Source organism: Lacerta agilis, chromosome Z (genome assembly GCF_009819535.1).
Source record: "Lacerta agilis isolate rLacAgi1 chromosome Z, rLacAgi1.pri, whole genome shotgun sequence".
In the NCBI taxonomy this organism is placed as follows: domain Eukaryota; kingdom Metazoa; phylum Chordata; class Lepidosauria; order Squamata; family Lacertidae; genus Lacerta; species Lacerta agilis.
Window position 1 is genome coordinate 38,156,648 of NC_046331.1, and position 16,731 is coordinate 38,173,378.

General features: G+C 44.8%; 1 protein-coding gene across 2 annotated transcripts in view; it reads left to right on the forward strand.

Moving 5' to 3' along the window:
• NRK (Nik related kinase) overlaps positions 1 to 16,731 on the forward strand; it is a 111,884-nt gene that overhangs the window by 9,942 nt on the left and 85,211 nt on the right. The gene's annotated exons all lie outside the window — the stretch shown is intronic.

Consider the following 16,731-nt stretch of genomic DNA (forward strand, 5'->3'; position numbering starts at 1 on the left):
CTGCTTACAAACCATAGTTCATGAGGGCTTCCCTAGTCCAGATCTGAAACCATGTTTCAAAGCTGGTTTTAAAGTCACCATTTGTACTAGGGGTGGTTTGCTTATCTTTCTGAATTCACAGACACACCACTGCTGTGCTTCAAGGGCTGCTGCACCATGGGGATAGGAGTGAACATATGAAAGTGAGTCTGAGCAGAGGAAAAATTAAAGTAAACGGATACCTCAAAGCCATGGTTTGCCTGCTGTATGTTTGTAAACTCAAACCATGGTGTGGGTTCTAAATATCACAAACCACAGTTTGGAGTAAAGTCTGAATTGAGTCAATGGCCCAGGGGACCTGTCATAGTAAACCCCATTTAATGGTGGCCTGTGGGTGTAGCACTCACTCTTTCTGAACTCCTCCTTTCTCACCATTAGGAGCAACAAACCATGACCTTTGGCTTAGCATTCCTTATGAACTAGAAGTCGTGAATGGCTTTCCATGATTGGTAAGCCAAGGCCAAACTTTGGCTTAGAATTAACTGGGGGTTGTGGCCTGTTTTACTCCAAACAAGCCATAGTCCCCAGTTCAGTCATAATGCTAAACTAGAGATTATGGTCTGTTATGCCTGCTGGCTAGAAGGAAGGAGCAAAGCAGGAACATTCTGTGCATTCATGGTAAACTGTTAACTGTGTTTTTAACTGTGAGGTGTCATGTAACTGATTTCCATCTGATCCAGAACAAAGCTGTTGTGTGCACTGCTGGTTTCATTGTCATTTCCTCTCTGCTTCTTTGATGTAGGTGCTCTTTCACCCTGGCTGTTTGGTTGTTCATTCTCTGCTAGTCCTGCTCTCATGACTGTCCTTCCAGGCTCCTTTACATTTGGGAGACAAATCAAGTGAGCAGGCATGTCATGATGAGAATGCATTTTTATCCCTGATAGATGCTTGCCAGTGGACTAAAAAAAAACACCCCACAACAACTTGGAACTTTGTCTTTTGAGGGTGTGGTGGTGTTGCTGCTGTTGACATTGCATTGTTTTCTCTCTGTTTCTGTCATGAACTGTGAGCAATTTAAAATTAATTGCAGATTAGCTTGGCTGCACAACAGCACTGGACAAACAGCCTCCTTTGGGCAGGAAGAAGCGGCTTAGACTGGACAGCTCTTCAACTAGAGGGTGCCTTCAAATAGAGGACTGTCCTATTTGAAGCAGGCACACTTTTACAGTTAGCATGGCAAGACCCATCCTTTGACCCTGGGAAGGAAAGACTTGAGCTCTTGGTTTTTGGTTTTGGAAAGGACTTTCTTTTCCCCCACTTGTGGTGTTTCTGGGTCTGTGTAAAAGCAGCCAACTGAGACACTAGCCTTTCTCTGGAGCAGAGAAAGAATTGCATAAGTAAAACTAACTTTTATGTTTGGGAGGCGGCAGTGGGGGGGGGGAATCTGGGCGGAGTGCAATGGATCGCATGGCCTTGTTAAATTATGAAGTGTGAAAGCATCTTGTGTGCCGTGCAGAAAGCCTGAGCGGACTGGAGCACCGGAGGCAATTACTGGAAGGCTAAATTTAAGAAACATGTACGCCCAAGAGCAAAAATAATGGGGGGGGGGCAGGCTGGAAGGACAAATGCATTGGGCTGTGGCCTTGAGCCTTAAGCTTCTTGCATGCCTCCCCTAGATACACACGAAAGCTCATACCAGGAACAAACTCAGTTGGTCTCTAAGGTGCTACTAGAAAGAATTTTCGATTTTGTTTTTCCCCTAGATACAGTTACCAACTGCCAGGTATATTTTCCACCCACTTTGCATTTTGACCTTCAGTGTTGAGTACTTTCTTGAATAAATCCAGTATTTCAAGGGCTTAGAAAATGGTTTCATTTGACCTTGTGCTGTGATGACATCATTAGACTCTGCCCTTTTGACTTGGCATCCTCTCTAGGCTCCTCCCATGTATTCATTCACTTAGGAGAGGGCTGTGGCTCAGTGGTAAAACATCTGTCTTGCATGCAGAAGGTCCTCAAGTCAATCTCTGACATATTAGGTTAAGGCTGGGAAAGATTCTGCATCTGAAACTCCCAAGAGCTGCTGTCATTCAATTCAGATAATACTGAACTAGACAAATGGTCTGATTCAGCATAAGGCAGAGTTGGATGTTCCTTTGCCTGATCTCCTGCTTTTACTCATGAGCCAGGTATTTTTTAAAGGATGTAGGTGGCACTGAGCCTGTTTGGCTTTTTGATTGGAAAGACAGCAATTCAAATCCACGCAATGCAGTGAGCTCCCATTGCTCTGTCCCAGCTCCTGCCAACCTATCAGTTCAAAAGCACACCAGTGCAAGTAGATCAATAGGTACCGCTGTGGTGGGAAGGTAAACGCCGTTTCTGTGTGCTCTGGTTTCCATCACAGAGTTCCATTGCACCAGAAGCGGTTTAGTCATGCTGGCCACATGACGCAGAAAGCTGTCTGTGGACAAATGCCAGCTCCCTCGGCCTGAAGCGAGATGAGCACCGCACCCTATGAGTGCCTTTGACTGGACTTAATCATCCAGGATTCTTACTTTTTTATTTTTTATCTGTCCCAAGTCAGATACTGTGCATCTTCCTCTCCAAAGTGGTTGTTCTTTACCATGACTGAAGAAAGCTTTCCCAAGCTCACAATGGAAAAGACAGCTTTGTTAAAGTGTGGTGGTATATGGAGAAGAATCCATTTTATGCAAATGAAAAGGGTGGGGCTATGCAAATTGAACAGGCTACTTTTAATAGTCACTGTAGTCCCCAAAGGCAGAGAGGAGGTTCAGCTTGCACCCTTGTGTCTGTGAGGGTGCCCCTTTGCTGTGGCACAGAGAAACATTAAATACTGCACTTGTGACTACTGTTTTGGGGAGGGCAAAATCTTCTGTCCACGAGGGACAGAAATATATGTCTTGCTGCACAGAGACTTATTGTAATCCCTGAAATCTTTAAACAAATACTTCTTCAGGGCTGGTGCATTACGACTTCCTCTTTCTTCCTCTCCCACCACCACATCCTTCAGTCTCCTTCCCCCTCCCCACTCCATCCTTCTCTCCACTGCTGCCTCATCTGCCCTGCACTCCTCTCTTTTCCTGCCTATTGATCTCATATGGTCTCAGCTTTGGTTTTTTGGGAAAGCACTTGATCTCAGGGTTAAGTCCTGTGGGTGAGGTGGCTCAGAGAGTGCCTACACTACCACCACTGTGGCCCCTCCAGACACCATTTTCATTGCACATTCATGATGATTCATGTTCATGGTGCTATTGGGGCAGTCATACATGATCATGCTTTGAATACTGCTTGCACTTGTGAAGTTTGCCAAGAATGTTGAATGAATGAATGAATTTATTTTTACGGTCACAGACCAACTTACTAAATCAATAATACAGAAATAATACATTAAAATCTGCACAACAAAAACCATACACGTATATATACATATACAGCAGCATTTAAAATATATAGATTAGAATTGGGGCATTAAAATATGGCCTAAAAATTGCCATTTAAGGTCCTATTCATAGCGATAACACCGTTTGTTCTCTGAGCTTTATGGCTGCTACACAGTATTTAGCTACTTTCAGGGTAATCTCAGGGTCCATATCTTCTACAAAGCATTTAAGGCATAGGAATTCATTTAAAGGATTTTGTATGGCCGGGAAAATAAAAACCCGGCGTATGTCGTTGTAAAAGCGGCAGCGTAATAAAACATGAGAAACAGATTCTACGTCCGGCAGGCCACAGGGGTAGACTCGTTCCGCATATGGTTTACCTGCATAACCAAGAATGTTTCTGATTTATTTTTGCCCTGCTTTCATTGTGCGGCAATAATTACCACATTCACACCATGCATTCAAAGTACTGTGATACCGCTTGTCATGCCTTCCCCCAAAGAACCCCGGGAACTGTAGTTTGTTAAGGGTGCTGAGAGTTGTTAGGCAGTCCCCATTCCCTTCACAGACTACAATTCTCAGAGTGGACTAACAACCAATCCCTCTTCATGAGGAATTCTGAGAATTGTAGCTCTGTGAGGGGGATATGGGACACCTAACAACTCTCAGCACTCTTAATAAACTACTTCTTTCTTCTTTGGTGATCACTCATAGCCAAGTAAGCTTGTCTTCCATGAACATGGTTGGTGTGTCTAGACATGACTGTGGTATTCTGTATTCTGGATCAGTATTCTGGATCCACACGTCCTTCCACAGTGGGGACATAGGCAGGAGTTGATCACAGTGAGGGTTTGCAAAACATGCCTTCCTCTTAGCTCTTTTCTCCCTTTTGTCCTGAGTTTGTGCTTCTTCAAAGTCCATGATGTCTTGGTGAAGCCTACTCTCCAATTGGAGCAATTGCAGGCCATGATGATTGTTTGCAGTGGTATCATAGTGCTTTAAAAGATGGTGTAAATGTGGCTAATGCAGTACAGAACAGCTATTCTATCAGAATAGACCCATCGCTATTACATCATGGTTGTGTCAAGAACCTTTTGCCCAATATGTTGTTGTTCAGTCGTTCAGTCGTGTCCGACTCTTTGTGACCCCATGGACCAGAGCACGCCAGGCACGCCTATCCCCCCCTGCCTCCCGCAGTTTTGCCAAACTCAGGCTAGTCACTTCGAGAACACTGTCCAACCATCTCGTCCTCTGTTGTCCCCTTCTCCTTGTGCCCTCCATCTTTCCCAACACCAGGGTCTTTTCCAGGGAGTCTTCTCTTCTCATGAGGTGGCCAAAGTACTGGAGCCTCAAGTTCAGGATCTGCCCTTCCAGTGAGCACTCGGGGCTGATTTCTTTAAGGATGGATAAGTTTGATCTTTCTGCAGTCCATGGGATTCTCAAGAGTCTCCTCCAGCACCATAATTCAATTTTATTATTGGATATATATTTGCCCAATATACTCATAATAAAACACCTGCATGGAGGGGCCCTAAGTAGCATTTTAATGTCAATGTCAGTCCATCTTTCCAGCCCTGTCTTCTGGGTCCCTTCAGCTTTCCAAAAACTTTATCAGGTATGTTACCTGAGATCTGCTTTAAAGTGGAGATGTAAGGGATCAAACCAGGCACTCCCTTGTAAACAAAGTGTAGGTTTGGCCACAGAGCTGCAAGCACTCCTGCAACTGAGCACTCCAACTGAGGACAGCTGTGGAGTTACCAAGCAGGACAGTAGGAGACGACTGGCTGATTTATGCCACTCAGTGACCTTTAGGAGAAAACAGAAGTAAGATGGCTCCTTTATACTGCTTTGGTCAAAAGCCCCTGTCAACCATCCAATCGGTATTTTTTTAAAATGTAAACCATTGTCTGGTAGTGTGAAAATGGTTCCCAAAGCAACAATTCAAATAAACCTCCTAATGATCCTGGAGAAAAGGGGGCGAGGTTCTCATATGGAGTTGAAGTAAGGGGTTCTTATTTTAGACATCTAGTGAAGTTCAGTGTTCTAAGATTCAGAACAGACAAAAGGAAGTATGGAATTTGCTCATACACAAGAGCTAGTCGCGCCACTTGAATGACTTTGAAAGAGGATTAGACAAATTCATGGAGGCCAAGAGCACCTGTGGATTCTAGCCACAATGGCAGCTCAAAGAAAGCCATGGTGGTGGGGTTGACTGTCTCCTTCTCTCCCAAACCCAGTAGCAGGTCAAATGTTTGCCCAACCCTGATTAAATTTTTGTTTAGCATTTGTTTGTTTTTCCCCATAGGCATTCATGCCATATTTAAAAAAATGGTACATCACAGGTTTAGGTTTTCCTTTGTAGATGGTCACACTAATTGTCCTAGCCTGTGTCAGACCCTGAATACAAGGGCTTTCCTCTTCAAGCATAGTTATTAACAGCTTTTAAAGACTGTGTGTGTTCGTGTGTGTGTGTCTTTCCTTTCCTTTTCCAACAATGTCTAGGATCAGTAGACGGAAATAACTTAGAGGAAACCGCATACACACACACACACACACACACAGGAAATCGTGTAGCATTTCCGCTCCTTTGGTTTGCTGGAAGTGGTTCTTACTCTTTCCTTGCCAACACATCCAGAAACTATATAATCAGAAGGCCCTTTATGTGGCCTATTAATGGCACATATCCTATTGCACCGGAGAGTCTTAATCTCATCACAGTCACTGGGGCAAGATCCCAAAGAGTCCTGTGGATGTAGCCATTTTACCATTTGGCATCCTTTTGTGGTGGAAGAGGACGGCTTTATTTTCCATCAAATCCACACAACCCTGTTTACTCCACAAGCCAGAAAAGAAATTGTTACACACAGGGAGAGCAGTATAAGATAGTTTTGTGGGCAGTACCCAATGCACTCGTTAGCACAAGGATTCATTGGAATTCACCTCCCCCTGCATGTACAATGAATCCTCCCCAAATTTGGAGCTTTTCGGGAGTTCCCGGGGAGGAGACAGAAGTTCCATAATTGTACAGGGACGAAATCCTTGCCCTAATCGAATGAGTCACTTAGAACTACCCTGTGTGTGATCCAACCAAAGCCACAGGACACTCCTCTGCAGGTTTACTCAGAAGCAAGTCCAGAGTTAAATGGAGGTTACTCCTCCCAGGTAAGTTTGAGTTAAGTACTGCAGCTTTTAGTATCTTTAACCGAAATTAATTAAACCCATTGCAAATGGTGGGACTTAGAATCATAGAGTTGAAAGGGACCCCCCAAGGGTCATCTAGCCCAACCCCCTGCAATGCAGGAATCTCTGCTAAAGCAACCAAGACAGATGGCCACCCAGCCTCTGCTTAAAAATCTCCAAGGAAGGAGATCTTGTTCTTAATCTTAATCTTGTTTTGCCTGTGCCTGTTTGCTGTTCAGCAGGCTCGCAAGCTTAATTTTCTCCATCTACCTTAGTTATGTCTACACTGACTGGCAGCAGGGTTTCAGGCAGGAGTCTTCCCTACTTCTCCTTGGAAATGCTGTTGACTGAATGAGCGATCTTCTACAGGCAAAGCAGATGCAATGTTCTTTTCCAGCATAGGACTCAGGCGGAGACCCTGGAAACTGCAACTGCTTCCCACTGGTTATCTGCAGCATCATGCTAGATGCCACCCCGTTCTGGCTGAAGACGCACTTTTCTCATAGTAACATAACAAGACATTGCTGGGTAAGGCCAATGGCTCACCTAGTCCAGCATTCTGTTCTCAACAGTGGCCATCCAAATGCCTCTGAGAAGCCTGCAAGCAGGACCAGGGCACAACAGCACTCTTCCTCACCTGCAATTTCCAGCACCTGGTATTCAGAAGCATACTGTCTCTCATGGAGAACGTAGAACAGTGCCATGCCAATCTCACTATAAATTGGTCCCTGGCTCCATGCTTTATGACCAAAGCCACACACAAGATATATGTTCAAGTTTAATCAGCCCTTCATTGACTTCTGCTTGGCTTGCAAAATAACAACACGTTATTTTGCCTGGGTGTGTGTGTGGGGGGGGGGGGAATCCACATATATTGCTTATATCATCACTCAGGAACTTGATTTGTTCCTTACAAATGCATTAAGTAATTTAGTCAGAGAGGGGGTAGTTCTTTTTAGAGAAAAGCATATGATGAAATACTTTTTTCTCTCTAGTTTCTTTTCTTTTCTTTTTTCTTTTTTTCAAAAAGCAATGCATTCTTTTGATGCCAGAAAGCTTCTGGCTCTGTTGAGTAAAATTTTATGAGGGTTTCTTTTCTGTTGTTTTCTTTAAAAGAAACTTGGGATTTTAAATGGAAAAAAACAACAACGAATAAACAATTTACAGATCATTTCTGCTACGCTGCATTTGCTCAGACATCTTGCTTTTATAACTTTGTTCTTGAGAACATTCACCCCAAAATATATAAGGAAAGCCACATTTATAAAATAAATTTACTGTTGATTTAGATAACAGACTCCATGATTTATTTACATGCAGTGTCCACACGTAGTTTGCAGTGAGCCCGACAATTTTTTTTAAAAAAAGAAGCTGAAAGAGAAATAACATTCCTTTAATGTTTGCCCTTTCCATCTTAACATAAAAGATTGATTAAATCTGTTCAAGCAGTCCATTTGCAAAAAGAAAGGCCAAATTGCTTCTGCAGATAAGTGATCACAAAAGTGCAATTATTTAAGGTACCGGTAGATATTTGGGGGGGGGGGGGCATTTGCAGTTCACATGTGGATGGCAAGGTAGGAAAGTAGATGGAAGATGTCACAAACCTACCTTCATATTTCCCCATTCAGTGGGTGCTTTTAAAGCCAAGGTGGGGAATTTTTGACCCAAGCCCAGATGGGAGTTGCAGCTCGGCAATGTCTCAGTGGCCAAGGATCCCCCAACTCAATTCAAAACAACATTTCCCAGCATTGCACAGGTTGCAAGTTTTACTTTTGCCTTGCAAAATCTGGGGAAGTCATTTTTGTTGTTTGGACCAAGAAACGTGCATCCCAAGTATGTGATTTATTGTCTTGGCAAAGCTTGTGTTCCTTGTTTGTGCTCCTTTAAAGCTGCCAGAAAGGTCTCTTCTCTCTCTCTCTCTCTCTCTCTCTCTCTCTCTCTCTCTCTCTCTCTCTCTCTCTCTTCTTGTTTAGTCATTAGGTCAGGCTGCTGCCATTGTATATTTAGCTGTTTTCTTGGAACTGCCCAGTCAGCTGTTTTTCCTCTTGAGAATTCTAATTGCCTTAAGCAGAAGTTGCTGGGGTGGATGCATGGCCAAGTGGCAGGCAGTGGCAGCCAAACCACTCCACTCATTTTATTTCAGCTGCTCATCTATTTCTTTTTAACACACTCTTTGCGGGCAGGGATAGAGAACCATAGGATTGTAGAGATGGAAGGGTCTAGTCCAAACTTGGGTCTCCAGCTGTTGATGAACCAAAGTTCCCATCATCTCTGATCACTGGTCCTGCTAGCTAGGGATGATGGGAGTTGTACTCCAACAACAGCTGGAGACCCAAGTTTGGGAAACACTGGTCTAGTCCACCACCTTCTGAGGGAGTCTGCTCTCCTATCAAAAAGCTCTTGCTGCCAGAAAGTTCTTACTGATGTTTAGTCAGAATCTCCTTTCTTGTAACTTGAAGCCTCTGGGGCAGGAGAAAACAAGCTTGCTCCATCCTCCATGTGACAGCCCTCTGCTCAGATATCTCCTTTATGTCAGGCTAAACATACCCAACTCCCTTAATCGTTCCTCATAAGACTTGGTTTCTAAACGCCTTGATCATATCTTTAAAGCACATTAAACACACTTTTGAAGTACATGGTCTCCCCCAAAGAATCCCAGTAACTGTAGTTTACCTGAAGAAGTGTGCATGCACACGAAAGCTCATACCAAGAACAAACCTAGTTGGTCTCTAAGGTGCTACTGGAAGGATTTTTGTTTTGTTTTGTTTTGTTTTGTTTTGTTTTGTTTTGTAGTTTACTTGTTTGGGTCTATTACTGCATTATAAAGAGAGTTACAATTCCTAGCAAACTACAGCTCCCAGGATTCCCTTGGGAAAGCCAAGTGCTTTGAAAAGGCTTTAAATTTATGGTGTGGATAAGCCCTGCTGCTGCTTAGCTTTAGTGGGGCAGTGGAATTACAAGCTTTGTGCCAGGACCGTTTCAAAAGAGCTTGTTTGGGAGAACTTCCAACTGGGTTATGCTCCTCCACATTCAGTTTATAGATGGGTTTTCCATCGGAGACAGCGAAATGTCATGGGCTGGCCCTATTTAATCATTATCAGAATTAAAACACCGCTGATTTTAGTGGGTGTGGCCATTTAACAGCCTCTCTTCAGCCTTTTAAAAAACAGCCCTTTAAAACTGAAACACTAAGTCAAATATATTGACAGATGGCAGCAAGCACATAATAGAGGTTGCCCCCCACTTCCACCCCATGCAAAGTGTCATTATGTGCATTTTGGTGCTGGTGATGTTTTGAATATTCTATTCATCCCACTGCTTCCTCTTCATACTTCCTTCTGCTCGTGGTCCCCATCCCCCCCTCTCTTTTCAAGAAACCTTAAGCAAAGGACACATTCTGCATTTCCACTTCTACAATGGAAGGAAATGCTTTGGGGCCCAGATGTTGCAGCCCTGGACGTTGTTAAGCTGCTTAAACTTCACCAAAGGTCAATACAAGTTATCCATCTCACACACAGAAAGTGCAGCACAGGGATTGCCACCTTCCCCACAGGTCTCTCCTCTGTGCCAGAATGCACTGCTAGGCACGTAGCTTCATGGCCAGGCTTCCCTTTTAGCTGGGACTGTCCTCTTCCCATAGGGCAAGATTAGGGAATGGCAGACCAGGGGGCAAATGCAGCCATCCCAAGAAGGAGGGTGTGTGTGTGAAGAAATCAGCCTGGTGTATCCTGATAAAATTTGCATTGATTGCTCCACCCACTTTTGCCTCTGCCCCCACCCACTACTGGCATGATGTGGCCCCTGGAAAGTTGCCCTTAAAGGAATGTGGTCTTCCTGCCCCTAGAGCAGTGTTTTTCAACCACTGTTCCGCGGCACACTAGTGTGCCGCGAGATGTTGCCTGGTGTGCCGTGGGAAAAAATGAAAAATTCAAGAGAATTACTTTATATATAGTCAATATAGGCACAGAGTTAAATTTTTTAACATTTTCTAATGATGGTGTGCCTTGTGATTTTTTTCATGAAACAAGTGTGCCTTTGCCCAAAAAAGGTTGAAAAACACTGCCCTAGAGCATCCAGCACCCCTTTCTTTAAGGTTAAACATCCTCAGGCAAGCACAAGAGACAAGAGGAAAGCCCTCACAAGCCAGTGTTTGTCTGGATTGTTGCTGCCTTGGAAACCGGAGTCTTCTTATTTGGGAAATGCTGGCTATTTTAATATGTTAGAGTGAAATGTGATGTAATCCCTCAATGTTAAAATGTATGTGAGAGAGAGGGGGCGGGGAGAGAGAGAGAAGGAGGGAATTTAGCATTCAGGGGAATACAGTGGTACCTCGGGTTACATACGCTTCAGGTTACAAACTCCTCTAACCCAGAAATAACGCTTCAGTTTAAGAACTTTGCTTCAGGACAAGAACAGAAATTGTGCTCTGGCGGTGCAGCGGCAGCAGGAGGCCCCATTAGCTAAAGTGGTGCTTCAGGTTAACAACAGTTTCAGGTTAAGAACGGATCTCCGGAATGAATTTAAGTACTTAACCCAAGGTACCACTGTATTTCATGGCACTAGGCCACCTGGTAGTCCCTCTTTATACAAAGATGCAAACTGCAACACCTAATGCAAAACAAGTTTTGTGGTTCCTCTGTCCATTGTTGGGGGAGGCGGATACGGCATCACCAAAAGCAATTCCTCTAATTTCATGGTATAAGTCTTCTCTGTCAACTCTTTCCATCTTCAGTTGTGGTCATTTGTACTGTCTCATACAGTGTGTGTGGGGAAACCAAAATCATAGTTGGGGAGAATTCCTTCCTGTGTCCTATTAAAATGTCATGGCATTCTTAATACTTAGCCGAGCTTGGTGGTAGGTTTCCTCTTCTTCGGGTTTGGTTGCTTACCCTACTGTGTACTCCTGACAAAGTCATTTTTTTTACACCCCTTCCCAATTTTTTCCATGCAGCATCTGTTCCTGCCTTGCCTAAATGCACTCAGTCTTCACAAACCTGTAAAGTTCTGAATACTGACGTGCTTCTGACACGATGGCAATGTAAGAAAAGCAGCCCTAGTTGACTTGTAGGATGGGTGACTCATGTTAATTGTTGTGAAGCAGGCCAGAATCTGCTATGAAACAGTTTTTAGCAGCCTGAGCTTTGCTGGGCTCAATTGCTAAATTTAAACCAGATTATCTCTTTGGGATACAACTGTGTCAAACCTTGGCTTCTTACAGTTTTGAGGCTGACATTTTCAGTCTCTCCACAGTTCATGATTTACAATGTCTGTTATGTATCACTCAGTTCTATAGTAATAGCATAGTAAGATTATGAAGGAATGCGGATGGCACTGTGGTCTAAACCACTGAGCCTCTTGGGCTTGCCGATTGGAAGGCTGGCGGTTCAAATCCCCATGACAGAGTGAGCTCCCGTTGCTCTGTCCCAGCTCCTGCCAACCTAGTAGTTCGAAAGCATGCCAGTGCAAGTAGATAAATAGGTATCACTGTGATGGGAAGGTAAACAGCGTTTCTGTGCGCTCTGGTTTCCGTCACAGTGTTCTGTTGCGCCAGAAGTGATTTAGTCCTGCTGGCCACATGACCCGGAAAGCTGTCTGTGGACAAACGCTGTCTCTCTCGGCCTGAAGCGAGATGAGCACCGCACCCTATGACTGCCTTTGACTGGACTTAACCGTCCAGGGGTCCTTTAAGATTATGAATATAGGAAGCAGCCTTATAATTGTCAGACCACTGGTCCATCTAGCTCAGTACTGTTAGTGTTAGAAACTGAGATATGAAAGCTAGGAGCTAAATGGCACCTTAAACCTGGGTTATGGGTGCAACAATGGATTGTCTAAGCATGCTTTTTTATAACAAGAATACAAAGCTGAAAATGAATGAAGTGGAGCTGAAATACTATGTTCAATATGGTCTAATCCTTGCCCTGCCCACTCCCCTAATATTCATAAGAGGGTCGCTTCTCAAGCCTTCGGAGAATAGCTGGAAGCGGGGAGGCAGAAATAGCTCCTTCTTTCCTTCCACTCTGCAGTTTTAATCTGAAATCTTAGGTGGGGTAGGCCTACTGTTCCCAGAGCTCAGAAACTGTTCGTGCTAATGAAATTCCCTGTCACAAAATGCGCCCCGAACAATGAGAATTTTGAACACTGAGTATTGTCCACACTGGCTGGCAGCAGCTCTCCAGGATGCCAGATGGGGAGTTTTCCCGAGTCCTACCTGGATCTGCCAGGGATTGAACCCTGGCAGAACATCACTGAGCTGAGGCCACCTGTTAGAATTACAAACTTTACCTGTGCTTTGCATCCATGAAGTGATGGTATGAACACAATCTCTCTGTTCTGATTAGAATATGCTGAATCAAGAAAACAAAGAACACACGAACAATAGGAGCCTGCCATTGGGAGTTTATAATAGCAGCATATCTCTATCTCTTTCTCCCTCTCCCTCCTTCCCAGGCTCTCTTAGGAGGTGATTAAAACAAAAGGGACAGTCTTTCATCAGAACTGCATAAACCCATCAAGGACTCATCTGGGTACTTTATGGTGAAAGATCCTTGCTAATTAACTGCCACGGAGTGATGGATTCCCCCCCCCCAACCCAGCTGTCACAATGGGCTATGTGAATCATTTGCTCTAGGTTTAAAACGGTGTGATCCTTGAGAAATGGGCCATTTATTACAATGGAAGCCTGGTGTGTGTGTGTGTGTGTGTGTGTCTCTGTGTGTGTGTGTTCAAAGAAAAAGAATATTAACCATTTCAAGTTCCAGGGAAAGTAGCCAGGGAAAGTTTGGGCTTTAAATGAGGGTGCCAGCCTGTCTAGAAGGGCTTCGTACTATACTGTGAAGTTTTCAATGCCTGGAAACATTTGCAAACAATGGCTTTCCATAAAGAAGCAGGAGCTGTAGTAGGAAGCAATGTGGAGGTGAGTGGCATTGGCTGGTTACAAAATAAGAACAGACTCCTCTGTCTCAGACAGCAACCAACCCTACAAACCTGCAGTTTGCTGCCTGGGGCAAAAGTATGGTGCTGTCCACTTTCCATTCTACATACAGAAGTCATACATACAGGATGGCAGTTGAATCTCTGGTCACATGCACACCTCACATTGAAATCACTGTTATACCACTTTAAAAGTCATGGCCCTCCACCCCCCTCAAAAAAAAAAAAAACCCATGGCAACTGTAGTTTGCTAGGGGTGCTGTGAATTGTAGTTCTGAGAGGCATCTAACTACTCTAATCACCCTTAGAAGTGGCAGTTCCCATGACTTTCAAAATGGTAAAGGTAAAGGGACTCCTGACCATTAGGTCCAGTCATGTCCTACTCTGGTGTTGTGGCGCTCATCTCGCGTTACTGGCCGAGGGAGCCGGCGTACAGCTTCCAGTCATGTGGCCAGCATGACTAAGCCGCTTCTGGTGAACCAGAGCAGTGCACGGAAACACCGTTTACCTTCCCACTGGAGCAGTACCTATTTATCTACTTCCACTTTGACGTGCTTTCGAACTGCTAGGTGGGCAGGAGCAAGGGCTGAGCAATGGGAGCTCACCCCGTCGCGGGGATTCGAACCACCGACCTTCTGATCAGCAAGCCCTAGGCTCTGTGGTTTAACCCACAGCGCCACCCGCGTTCTTCAAAATGGTACCTTAGTGCTTTAAATCTATGGTGTTGATGTGTCCTTACACAGCACTGGTGAAGTGTTAGCATCTTCTCCTGCACCTGAAGTAGCAGTCTAGTTTAGGGTGGCTAGGACAGGTCATGGGAACTTGAAAATAGCAAGGGGTCTACTGCCATGCACTCCGCCCCAGCATCTGCTGACTGAGGCAGTCAACTCACTTAGCCCAATGGTAGGAGTGGCTCTGCTACAGACAGCCACATTGATAAGTACCAGTATGTGTGTGTAAGGAGATTCGTGTTTCCTATCTCCTCTTTCTCTCTGCAACCCCTAGGAAGCCTCTCCAAAGCATTACAATGAGGAATGGGGCATGGAGGGCGTTAGCACCCAAAATCAGACAGAAGCTTTGGTGGTGTTGTCAGGGTGCTGAGCCCTTTCTGGGTTTTGGAATCCAGTCTCACTGTCAATAGAAGCTTGTTCTGCGTGGCCTGTCTGCATGTGGGATGCCGTATTTACTTGGACCTGATATTCCATCTTTGCCATCGTTGGGGACCCAGGGTCGTAAAGATAATGCTGTACTGCAGCTTCCAACAGACATAGACTCTCGTGCCCTCGACAGCTGCTGCCTGTCAGAACAGACAACACTGCGCTAGATGGACAAAGTAAATTGACCTGGTATCAGACAGTTCCCTGAGTTCTTAGAATTTGGAGTATACTGGTTTTTCACTGACTCCTTACTTATCTGAACAATCTGCCAATCAGAGCATTGTCTGCTACCCTGACTTAGAGGTGGTTCTAGAAATACTGCTTTGAAGGCATGACAAAGAGACCATTATTATGGGAGCAAAGGGGTGGGGTGGGTAGGGAAGGCTGTATTTTTATTTTTTATAAATATACTAGCTGACCCGGCCACGTGTTGCTGTGGCTCATTTTGTGAAATGGCAAAGGAAGATGTAAAAGAGAAAGTGCATGCCTCCCCACAGCTTATCCTGTTGAACTCCCACCTGCCTCCTCTCCATATTTCCCATTTTCGCTTGCCTCCCCACAGCTTCTCCCGTTGAACTTCCGCCTGCCTCCTGTTTGTCTTTCCCCCGTTTTAGCCTTCCTCCCCACAGCTTCTCCCGTTGAACTCTTGCCTGGCACCTCTCTGTCTCCCTCCCCCCTGTTTTAGCCTTCCTCCCCACAGCTTCTCCCATTGAACTCTTGTCTGGCACCTCTCTGTCTCCCCTCCACTTTCGCCTTCCTCCCCACAGCTTCTCCTGTTGAACTCTTGCCTGGCACCTCTCTGTCTCCCCCCCCCCGGCTTTCGCATTGCTGTGGGGTTTTTTCTTTTTTCTTTTTAAAATTCTCCTGACCCCAAGAGTATTCTAGAAGTTCCTGTTTTCGTTCTTTCCTGTCCCTTTACAGCAGGAGTCAGCAACCTTTTTCAGCCGTGGGCCGGTCCACTTTCCCTCAGACCATGTGGTAGGCCGGACTATATTGGGGGGGGGGGAATGAACTAATTCCTATGCCCCACAAATAACCCAGAGATGCATTTTACATGCGAAGCTGTGGCAGCCATTTTAGGTTAGGGCACTGGAGCCTTAAAAGAGCATTCTCCCCTACCCCAGTCCCAAAATTACCCAGTCCCAAAATCACGCACCCCAGCGACACAATCCCCTCAGAGCTGGTCTTACTCAGTGTGACCTCTCAGGCATGCCTCCTGCTCCTTGTTTGTTTTTCTTGGCACATGCAAAGCTGTGGCAGCCATTTTAGGTGAGGGCAAAGGCATTGTTGCTCTGGCCAGGTCTGATGACGTCAGCAGGCAATCCGCCTTTCTATTGGATGCTGTTGGAGTCTTCATTCCTTTTGCTGGTGAGGTATAATAGGCGCACCATTTTTTTGGCCTTTATTCTATATTTTAGGCATGACAGGTGTGTTTTAAAAATTTTTTAATTATGCTATATCCTTCCCCCATGGTTATGTTACGCTTTGTCCTAAATTTGATGTGATTTGGTCCAGCGGTTACGGAGCAAGGTACGGCTGGACGCGCACGCAATGGGAACATTTATATATATATATAGATTCATGAAAAATATATCACAGCTGTTTACAACAATATAAAAGCATGAAACCAGACAGTGAAATCATAAAAGGTTAAAAACTAGTTAAAAGGAAATTAAAAACAAACATCAATAGATCCATTGTGGGGAATGCATTCTTAACTAGCTGCATAGTCCTGGAGGAATAGAAACGTTTTCAGCAGGCTTTTAAGAAGGTGCCCACTGAATGTCTATTGGCAGTGAGTTCCACAGGGCTGGGCCAATGACACTAAAAGCTTGATTTCTCAATGTTGTCAAATGAGCCTTGCCAATTTGGGGCTCCTGCAAATGAACTCAGTGATCGCGCTGAAATATAAGGTTTCAGGCAATCCCTGAGGTATCCTGGACCCAAGTTGTCAGGGCTTTATAAATCAATACAACAACCTTGAACCCAGCTCATGTAAGCAAGACCTGATTGCAACAGCAGCTCTCCCCTTCAGTGGTTTCCAGCAGCTGTCATTCAGAAGCATAACTGCCTCTGATTAT